Genomic DNA, 11,462 nt, shown 5'->3' on the forward strand with positions numbered 1-11,462 from the left:
AGGTTAAACTTCTCTTTGGCCTATCACCCGCAAACAAATGGCCAAAGTGAAATAGCTAACCTAACAATTCTTGATCTACTAAAAGCTTATGTCACAGAAGTAGATCAAAAGTCCCAAATGGGAGAAGTACTTACCTTTAGAGGAGTATGCTTACAATAACACTGTACATACTTCCACGGAAAAAGCACCTTTTGAGGTGATGGAGGAAAGATCAAAAGGTCCCCTACTACTCAAGGTAAATGGAAAGATCTTTGTTGCAGATGAATATAGTGGAGACCTACAAGAATCTTTCCAAAAGATTAAGGATGCTATATTCATCTCTAAGCAAAGGCAAAAAGATGTTGCTGATAAGCACAAAAGATCTCTAGCCTTTGAACAAAATGATTGGGTCTTGCTTAAGTTTCCCAAGGCTCGATTAAGGCACACAACAAACAAAAAACCTACGGGACACCAAAAGTACTATGCTAAGTTAGCAAAAAGGTACTGAGGACCCTTTCAAATTCTTAGGCTGATCAATGAGATGGCCTATCAGCTCAAGTTGCCCATCCATTGGCTCATACACAGTGTCCGGGATTTGTGTTGGCTACGTGAGTCGAGCAGGCGCCAGGCCTCTGGCTGTGGGTGGTGTGAAAGAGAGAGAACAAGAACAGCAGACACTAGCAACCACCGCAATCATCAATTAATTGAATATTACCTTGAGTACAACTTGGTCCTTAGCCAAGGCGGGCTGTTAACAGCACCGTCACTTGGATCAGCTGCTGCTAACTAGGAGTTTAGGCTCCCGTTTACAGGATTAACCGGGCCATTAATGACGTCGGACTTAATAAATTGCTAATTCAATCTCTAATGAATGTCGGTGAAGAAAAATCCCTCCTGTCATTTTATATACTTCATCTGTCCTTAGATTCTGCAATCTTAAATTCTGCTCATTGCTTCAATTACCATCAGTAAGTTCCAGACTTCTGCTTTTATCTTTGCTTAGACTCCGGTTCCGGCTTCAGCTACTATGACTTCTACTCCAACTCCTTGAATTGCCTATTGTTCCGTCAAAGAGGGATAAAGAGAGATATTTCTCTTTCTGCTTGATGTCGAGAATGAGAGAGACAGCCTTTGCCTTGCCTCTCGATGCTTTGTAATAGCCAACGATGAGCCGAGAGCGAGAGAGATAGCCTTTTCCTTCTGTCTGAGAGCGAGAAAAGCTTTCCCCGTTCCTCTTTGTTCTCTCCTCTATTACCCTTCTGCCTTCCTCGAACACTTAGCTTTATATGCCGAGAGAGAGAGAGAGAGAGAGAGAGAGAGAGAGAGAGAGAGAGAGAGAGGGATCCTCCTCCTTGAGGTCGAGAGTGAGGTCGAGAGCCAAGATGGCGAACCTCTTCTCCCTCCAACTTCTTTGCATGCCCTACTCTCATAGAGTATTCCCGCCTCCAGTCTCCTTCGTCAAGCCGAGGTTACATCCTTCTCCTCCTCGACTTGCTCTTAAGCATGAAAGAGAGAGAGAGAGAGAGAGAGAGAGAGAGAGAGAGCCGTTGCTTCCTCCTCGTTCTCCCTTCCACCCTTGCCAAAACTCCCTTCGCGACTCCTCGTTATACTTCTTCCCTTGTTTTAGGTTGCCTGGATTGCATGGAAAAAACACTTGCCCGCCATCCCATTAGCGATATCGCTAATGGAAACGGCTTTTGATGATGTGGCAGCCGCGGGGTCGAGCGCCGAATTCGACGGAACAAGCACCAAAATCCTGCGCAATAGGAAGCTGACGCGTTTTCGTTGCATGCGCATCGCCGTCAGAGCATCACTGCCCGCGAGGCGAGTTCTCTTTCCTCCTTCACGCTGCCTGCGAGCGCTGATCCGCCATGCCCTTTCTTTTTCTTTCCTCTCCACACTTAAGCCCCTTTTTTTTAACCTATGGGCGGCCTTGCACTTGGTTGCCCTTGGGCGGCCATAGTATTTGGCTTTTAGTGGGCGGGCAGCCCTTAAACTTCATAATGGACACCGCATCACACATACATGCTAACCAATGCAATGTCCAATAGTATACTTTTATCCATTGGGCGGCCATAAACTTTGTAAGGCACCACCTTTGGCATACATGTCGGCTAAGGCTTTGCCAAGCACGACGACTTCTTCTCGCAGTCACGTCCAACAATCTCTTCAAGGAATCTCTCACCTTGGGATAAATCCCGCAGTCAATGCATTCCAAGTGATCACATTTCGAACACGAAGCTCTTCAAGCACTTTTTGTACTTTACAAGAAGTTCACCACATTTGGCGTACAAGTACCGCTGTTGGCAATATACCCTGCTACTATCAATGCACTGCAGAAGATAACATTTTGGACAAATTCTCCTTGAGCACTTACTCTTTGCATTCAAAATCTCGACTGCTGCAGCTCACTGACCGAGCGAACCGGAGTGGTACGGAACCAGCCCCCGGTGAATATTTATCTGCCAATATCTTTGTAATCGGCTCTGTCGCTCGGTCAGTCGCTCCTTCGCTCATCCTCGACCAATCATTAGTTGGAAGAAATTTTTCCATAAATGGGGCCATGTGTAATGCCAGCAAACGACCTCAGAATAGAGCAAAATCAACTGCTTGGAAGCAAAATGGCATTAATCGTGGACGAGGAAAAGGTAAGGAGAAAGAAGGAGTTACGTCACAAAATGACCATGGATGAGAAAAGAAAGCAAAGAAGACCAAGGAAGCTAAGAGGACTTGACGTCCAAGACTTCCCTCTTGGACATGGTATGGCTCCATACAGCTTGTTGGAGGACATGAGGTAAGGGTCCTGATATCTCATGGCCTCCATTTCTTGCATTATGTCCACAAGTTAGGAGGGATTTAACAAAGACAGTTAGCACTAGAAGAAAGGTAAAAGAGAGTGTGCATGTTGTAAAAATTACACGAGCTGAAATGAATGAGGATGTTACACCTATGCTAGATTGTTACATCAAAGGAAGATTGGTTAGGAAAGGTCTAGTGGATGGGGTGCACAAATTTGCATCATGACAGAGGGACTCATGCAAAGACTAGGAATGCACATCCATGAGACACCTAAAATAAAAGTAAAAATGGCAAACAATAGCAAGGCTAGGTGCATAGGTATTTGTAAAAATGTTTTTGTGGAGGTCTTTGGCATTAAGAAGGCAGTGGATTTCTATGTTATGTCTACCAAAGGAAATGGTTACCCATTTATTCTAGTAAGACCATGGCTAATCGAAATGCAAGCTTTGCAGGATTGGGAGAGTGGAAAATTAATTTGCAGGAATGACAATCATAAGAAGGTTTTCTTTGACATGAAGAAGCAACGCCAAGTGGAGCTCCATGAAGAATCATCTCAAAGTGAGACAAAAATAAAGTGGACTGATAACACTTCAGAAGAAGAAAGTAGCGATAAAAGTACTAAAGAGGAGTCCTCCATCGAAGTCATGGGGGTAAGGTTTATGCCATCCAACCAAGAGACCTCTTGCCTAGGTTTGGAAGAGGTAGGTTTTCAAGAGAAACAAAATGTGGAAGATGAAGAAATGTTAGAAGGTATGTTGTCTACAGGACTTACAATGGATGAAAGAGAGGAGTTCAAAGGTGTGTTAAGGAAATTTCCTAGAGTTTTTTGCTAAATACTACACCGATGTGCGTGGAGTAGATGATGTTCAACACAATATTGAGTTGAAGCCAGAGGCCACACCTAAGGCTCAAAAGCTACGAAGGCTAGGAATCATCAAGGAGGAAGCTTTACTCAAGGAGGTAAGAAAGCTTCTAGCAGCAGCTTTCATTTATCCAGTGGAGAATTCAGAGTTAGTCTCTCCCATTTTTGTCACTCGCAAGAAGAACGTCAAGTGGAGGATGTGTGTGGATTACCATCCATTGAATGTGGCAACAAAAAGAGCACTTTCCCCTCCCATTTTAGGATGAGATACTAAATGAGGTAGCTGGTCATGAGAAGTACATTGTGTGTGATGGCTACTCATGTTACTTTCAAATAGGGATTGCATTGGAGGACCAATTGAAAACAACCTTTATCACTCCTTGGGGTTGTTATGCTTTTAGAGTCATGTCATTTGGCCTGACAAATGCTCTTGCAACTTTCCAATGTTTCATGGACATGGTGTTTCAAGAATTCTTTATAAATGCAATTAGGGTGTTCATTCATGATTTTTGCATTTATAGCTCAAAATCATTGCATCTACAAAAGTCAGAAGAAGGTTTAAAAAAACTTTACGACATGGGAGGTCAGCTCAATCCTGACAAATGTCACATAGGTAAGGATGAAGTGATCTTTCTCGGTCACAAGGTTTCCTATAAAGGCATTGAGGTGGATCCTTCAAAGGCAAAGGCTTTTATTGAGCTCCCATCACCCAAGAATCTCAAAGAGGTTATCTCATTCATTCAAAAGGTGATGTATATATCACGCTTTCACTTAGCTTTGGAGTTGCTTCATCCTTTGCAAAAGTTGACGCAGCAAGTAGAATTTGCATGGTATGAGCTTGAGGAGTACTTTTGTAACATTAAAGTCATTTTGTTAGAGCTACCAGCACTCATGCCTCCTTGTTGGGAGTACACATTCTTTGTTAGCTCTAGTGTTCGGAAGGAAACAATTTGTGCAATTTTATTACAACAAGATCCATATAGTACCAGGATGCGACCCATCTACTTTGCTACTTGGGTCATGAATTCCTGGAAGAGAGGCTACATAGAGGCAGAACTCATGATGCTTTCTCTCATGTTTGCGGTGAGAAATTCTATATCCTACTTGCTACCAAAACCTTTTGTAATCCTCACTACAGAAAATGTGTTCCCTGGGTGTCATCTCAAATGAATCTTAGTACTAGGATCTCAAAGTGGATTATGGAGTTGCAAAAGTTTCAATACTCTTTCAAGGTAGAAGATAGTGTGTGTGCACAATTGGCAAGGATTCTCACTTATAGGGTACATGAGAAGGAGATTAAGGTGCCTAAAGTAAAGACCCTACCATTGCCACCACCAAAAAGTATTCCTAATTCTTTTACCTTGTTCTTCAATGGAGCTTTTCGACAAGCCATAGGAAAAAGAGGGGAAGGGCTAGTGTTGCTCAACCCAAGTGGAGAGGTGGTCATGAAAGAGAAGGTGAATCTACCAGGTTCAACTAGCAACAATGAAGCACAATACGACACACTACTTCATGGTTTAAAGATGTGCATTGGCCAAGGTATACAACATCTCATGGTAAAGGGGGATGCACTTCTCATTGTGAAGCAGATTTTAGGAATTTGGCATGCATTAATGAAAGCCTAACAATAAAATTTCATGCCATTCATAGGTTGTTTAATCAGTTTGAAGAAGTGCAACTATATCATATTCCTAGGAAAAAAAAATGAAGATGCAAATTTACTTGCACAACAAGCAGTTACATGTGTTGAGAAAGAAGTACAGGTCATCATGGTGGCAGCAGCTATCAAGCAACCGAGATACCAGGAATTGAAGTCATTGGCTCCCATTATTGGCTACATTTTGGAGGGCAAGTTTCCACAAGATTTCACAAAAGCTCATAAGAGGAGACTCATGAAGAAGGCAAGTGTCTATCTCTTCCTAGAAGACTCCCTCTATCAAAGAGGGAAGGATCAAGTGTGCAAAAGAGTACCAACTATCGAGAAAATTTTAGCCATTGCAAAAGTTTTGCCGTGAAGAAGAATATGGTGGTCATTTTGCCCAAGAATTAATTGTGAAGAAGATTTTGCTTGCGGGGTATGTTTCGCCAAGCTTGCATGTGGATGTCCAGCATTGGTGTAAAAGTTGGTGTAAAAGTTGTAAATGGAAATAGAAGATCGGTCCATGGTCCATGGTCCATGATCCAAGGCAGATCGTGCTTGCAAAAGGAGGCATTGATGGTATGGGTCCTCTGCCTAGAACAAAAAATGCTAAACTCTACATCCTAGTGGTTGTAGATTACATGACTAGGTGGGTAGAGGCTCAAAGTGTGGCAAGGATAAATGGAAAAATAGTGAGCAGATTTGTTGCAAATTTGTCTACACTGTTGCAGATTTGACACACCTTTGGAGATTGTTTTTGATAATGGTCTAGGGTTCAGAAAAGGTTTACTCACGAAAGTTTGTGAAGGGATTCACATTCTACATCGTCATAGCACACCCTACTACCCATAGTCAAAGGGTTTGGTTGAGAAGGCTAATGGTGTCATTGCAAGCATCATTTGAAAGATGGTGAAAACAATACAAAGTTGTGGGATGACTTCTTGGATGGTGCCTTGTGGGCATATCGAACCACATATAGGGAAGCCATAAAGTTCACACAATTTCACTTGGTTTATGTGTGGTCAAGAGGCTTTGCAACCTATCAAGCTCAAAATCCCAACAATATGGCTTCATAGCAAAGGGACACAAGATGACCAAGAAGCATGCATGGATCAACTTCTTACATTAGTGGAGCTTGAGTGGAAAAGAGAAGCAGTCTATGAGTGCTACAAGAGGAAAGCTACACAAGCAAAGGAGAAGCTTGACAAGAAACTAAAGGACAAAGGCATCAATGAAGGAGATGTTGTGCTAAGGTATGACAATCGACTCGATAATCGTTTTGATGCCAAGTTTGAAACTAGATGGTAGGGACCATACTTAGTCAAGAAGGCTTTCAATTCAAGTTACTACCAGCTCATGAACCTGAATGATAAAGAGCACAAGAAGGTGAATGGGTATTGGATAAAGCCTTATTTGAGTCGCCTTCTACCTAAAGATCTATCAAATATCTATCAAAAGGCAACTATCTCATGTAAGTTTTGTTGCATGAAGTATAAGTGTAACTCGAGCCACAATTTCAAGGGGCCAAATAATGAAAATCTTGTCAAGAACATTGAAGCACTCTCTTTGGAAAAGATGTTTTATGATGGTACATGAATATACCATCATCTTGGGGAAGTGCTAATGATAGCCATTTTTCGGTTATTCAAAATTTCCATAGTGAGCTACCTCACCCTATTAAATCACTCAAATACTATGGTTATCCTCACCCTTTCACTGCACATAGGCGTGTGTGAGTTAGGGGAATTTCCCTGTATCTCCTTAAAAACCCTCAATTAGCTAGTCATTGGGCTAGTTGAGCCAAAAAAATCTATATATATTATGGCTTCTTTATGTGTAAATATTTCATTGTATATAGGGCCTAGCTATAGAGATTTTTAATAATTATTTTGGTAGTTTATTTAAATATTTATACCTAGGTGTGTGTTTTATTAGACTATATATGCCTTCTTTTATCCTCTTGCACCATAAGTATATTTTTGTTTTCAATGTATACATTCTCTAATCTCATAAATATTTTAATCTTTTATACAAATCACCTCCACATTTTTATTCTCGTCCTCGTGGAAACAAAAAAATCGGCTCCTACTCCCTTAGTCAATTTTATTATATAATTCTCATTTACTTGCCTACTTTTTCTCTTTCACCCAAAATAATACAAAAAAGGGACCATATCATATGATTCCAATATCTTTTTTCATAACTATAATTCTTTCAAATTTTTTATTATGTACTCATTATCCTAACACCATGTGCTCATTGAGCTAAAATCCATGAATAATCCATACATTAGTCCCACCATGTATATATTTCTTTATTCTCCAATAATCCTCCTCCATGCATATGTAAAGATAACTTGGATGCTTTGTACCATGATATGACAAAGGAGGGGCTCACTCTTGGATGCATTGTGCAAATTCAACAAAGGAGAGGGCCACTAAAAGACTTTTGTAGGCAAAAAAGTAGGCTTTTTGACGAGATTTTGGCACCCATTTTCGCTCATAACTTGAAGAAGTGACTAACAAAAAAAATGTAGCCCACAAGCTAAATTATCACCTCAATTTTTTACATAATTTTTGAAGCTACCATCGATGAGATATGAAATTTTGAGTGGACCCTAGTCTGTCCACTTTTCCTACAAAGTAATCCATAGTCTTCTCTCACCTCCTTTCCTACTTCCACACACACACACACACTCATTCAAACCTGCAACTTTCTTGGCTTCTTTTATCTTCTTCACCATTCCCATCGCTCCCTTACTCCATAGCTCAAAATTATCATCTCTACACACATATTGCTAAATTTCTCTCTCTAGAATCAAATACATATTACCATAACCTCTTCATGCTTTCACAAAAAGAGAAAAAATAATCAAATAACCAAGCTCAAGCTTTGCAAAAGGAGAGTTTGATCATGGAAAATTCAACTTTTCCATGGTCACAAAAACTACACCGACAAAGTTCTACAACCTCTTCATTCACTAGAGGAGATGGGTGAAAAATTTCCTTTCCATTTTGTGGTTTCTATCAAATTGTGTATATTACTACTAACACAAAATAGTCATTAACCTAACCATAAAATACACCTCACCTCAAGCCTACATGTTCATAGTAACTCTCTCTCTCTCTCTCTCTCTCTCTCTCTCTCTCTCTCCTTTCTTAAAACTCTACTTTAATCTTATCTACAATCAATATTGCTCTTTTTTGAGCCAGCATCCGTGGCTCAAGTAGACAAAGAAGGCTCGCAATGTTCTGATATTCAAAAAAAAATCATAATCCTGATTTGTTAGCTTGTAAATTAGGATTTCCAATAATCTTAATGAGAGGTCTCAACCTATACGTAAGCCCCTCTCCTTCTTGTAAAGCATCTCCAACATCTCACATAGCACCCCAACACTCTACGAGTGAGGAGAGACTTGGGCATAGCAACCACTTTGTGAGCTTCACTTTTGGTGTGAGAGAAGCTTTCAAGCTACACATTGCAAGTGAGAGAGTGTGAGTTCAAAAATCTCAAAACCACTATTGTATATGTTCCTCCATGATCAATAAATTGAGTTTGGTGCATAAAAGACGTGATTCGGCGTTCAAATCTTCGTCCTTCCACTTGTTCAATATGGTTTGGTAAATTCAAGGTGACTTACGTATTTTACATTTCTATCATTTGATCTTGTTTGAGAAAGTGTTTTAGTGTGTTTTCATTACCAATTTTATGTCCATTGTAAGAGGGTATCGTGATGAGAGGTCTTCCACACCCTAAGACTGTGTGTGTGTGTGTGTGTGTGTGTGTATGTGTGTGTGTGTGTGTGTGTGTGTGTGTGTGTGTGTTGGCAATGTTTAGCATTCACTAAGCATTGAGTTAGTACAATAGCATCATAACGAACCATCTCAATTTTTGAGTCACAAAAAAGGTATTATGCAAGTCCCATTCCTCTCTCTCTCTCTCTTCCCTTTGCTCTAGCTCTTTCTGGTCCGTTTGGTGTGTGCCTTGGTGTGAGATTGCTTGTGTGTCTTTTGTGGTGCATCTTCTTGGTTGTGACAAAATCTCTTTTGCATCCTAGTTCGCATATCATAACTAGGTGGTGCCCCTTCACTCGTTTGGCTGTGGGTTTGTTATTGTTGTTTCTTGCTTGTGGTTTTCCCAGCCCCAATTGAGAAGCACGCGAGCCTTGAGGGGTGTTTAGAGGTCACCTCTCTTATTGCCCGCCCCAGACCACCTCAGTGCATACATGTGCAGGTAAGTGAAATTTCATGTTTCAACCTTACTCTATAGAGCCTTACGATAATGCTACTAATAGTGAGGCCAACATAATGTAAAATCAAAAAATGACCTACATATGTGGTCATGAAAAATATAACCATGGCAGGCCAAAGAAATAATACCATGTAATTGTGAGCTAAGAAAGCCTATAAAATAGGAAAATTTTCTCACATCTAGACTTTTGTGTGTGTGTGTGTGTGTGTGTGTGTGTGTGTGTGTGTGTGTGTGTGTGTGTGTGTGTGTGTGTGTGTGTGTAATGAAACGGTTGTTGATGACCCACCCAAATGCAAGATCCATGAGACCACCATTGCACGCATTAGTGGTAGACACACACCTCACTAGCTTTTGCTCCAACAGGCTAACAAACTTCCAAGTCGCATTGGCATGTGCACCTTCTATGGCACCTTCAGAAGAGAAGGCCCAGGAACTACCACAGCTCCCTTGGTCCTTGACAGGTGTCACAGCACCATGTTTCCGCCAATCGACAAACGAGGGAGGTCTTGACTGGAAAGCAAAGCGGCGTTTCCGTAAGAGGTTCACAAGAGGCACAACTGAAGGGCGGTGCAACCCAAAAAATTTACGCCGGAACTTCTCAATTGAGAGATCAACAAAGCGGTTTGAGACCCAACTTGTGAAAATGCAAACCTTGCTTGCAATGATGTAAGTAGATTAGATTCTTCTTGAAGATGAGTAGTTCTTCACATGCTTGTGCAGCCAGTGTTCAAAGAGATCTTATAGCTTCTCCTCTGAGGAGAAATCTCTGCTCTTATGTACACTAGATGTTCAAAAGCACTTGTTGTGTATACAAGGAGAAGAAGCGACAGGAACATTAGTACAAAGGAGGAGGGCAAGAGGGTCGCCATGGCTATGGAGGTCGAAGCTTTGTTGTATGAATGCTATTTTGTTGTGCCTCGCCTGGACCCAATTCATACGGGGTAGCTTGAAGAGAGAGAGAGAGAGAGAGAGAGAGAGAGAGAGAGAGAGGACATGAAGAAAAAAAACTTTATTAAATGAAAAAAGAAAAAAGAGCCAAGACACTTGGCTGTGAATGTCACTTTTCTATGCCACTTATCATGTGTACAATGAGACACCAAAAAACGGAAAAGAAAGATATTCTTTTAAGACGCTACGAATAGATAGGCATGGTCAAATGCTAAAAGGGCGTGGAGATAAAATGCATAACGTAAAGCACTAACTCTCACTCTTATTGAGAAGAAAGTTTTCTTGAAGAACCTACGAGAAGCTCTATGACAAATGAGAGAGAAAGGCGAATAAGCGTCAACGCAAACAAGGGATTATGGGCTCGGTGTGATAACTGTGGAAATATGCTTCATTTAAAATTTTCGAAACAAAATAGAAGTGTTTGTGAAGAACGCGGTTATCATCTTTCGATGAGTAGTATGGAAAGGATCGAACTTTCAATTGATCCTAACACGTGGATTTCTTTGGATGAAGACATGTCCGCAAGAGACATTTTAAGTTTCTCTGACGAGGATTCTCATGAAACTCGTATACTTCTTTCCCAAGATATGTTTCTACTAATTAAAATAAAGCTAATAATAGATAAATAAACCTTACATTGGGAGGATGGACAAGAGACCCGTTCATGTTGAAAAAGATGCTTGAAATTACTAGATCAAAATACATGTACAAAAGAGCCTATTATATAGGCATAGTGAGGGATGTAGCTTCTTGACCCACAGGTTAACACATGCGCTTCTAGGTGTCATCACATGCATAGAGTTTGTGGATTTGTTACACATGGTTGTCAAGGTGTAAGAGGGCTTGCACACATGAGTGGATGAAGATGGGGTTTACCTTACAAATATGATGGAAAAAAATTATCTGGTTTATAAATAATTTATGGAATCTAGGATAATGTCACGTGTATATAAATATAAAAAATAAAATATATAAAAATATAGG

The 11,462-nt window shown here is 40.6% G+C and overlaps 1 pseudogene; it reads right to left on the minus strand.

The window, feature by feature from the left end:
- Window positions 1-978: 978 nt before the first annotated feature.
- LOC147432335 (ervatamin-C-like) lies at window positions 979-10,399 on the minus strand (annotated as a pseudogene).
- Window positions 10,400-11,462: the final 1,063 nt, after the last annotated feature.

This window comes from Adiantum capillus-veneris, chromosome 20 (assembly GCF_014529385.1).
Source record: "Adiantum capillus-veneris isolate H3 chromosome 20, ASM1452938v2, whole genome shotgun sequence".
Classification (NCBI taxonomy): domain Eukaryota; kingdom Viridiplantae; phylum Streptophyta; class Polypodiopsida; order Polypodiales; family Pteridaceae; genus Adiantum; species Adiantum capillus-veneris.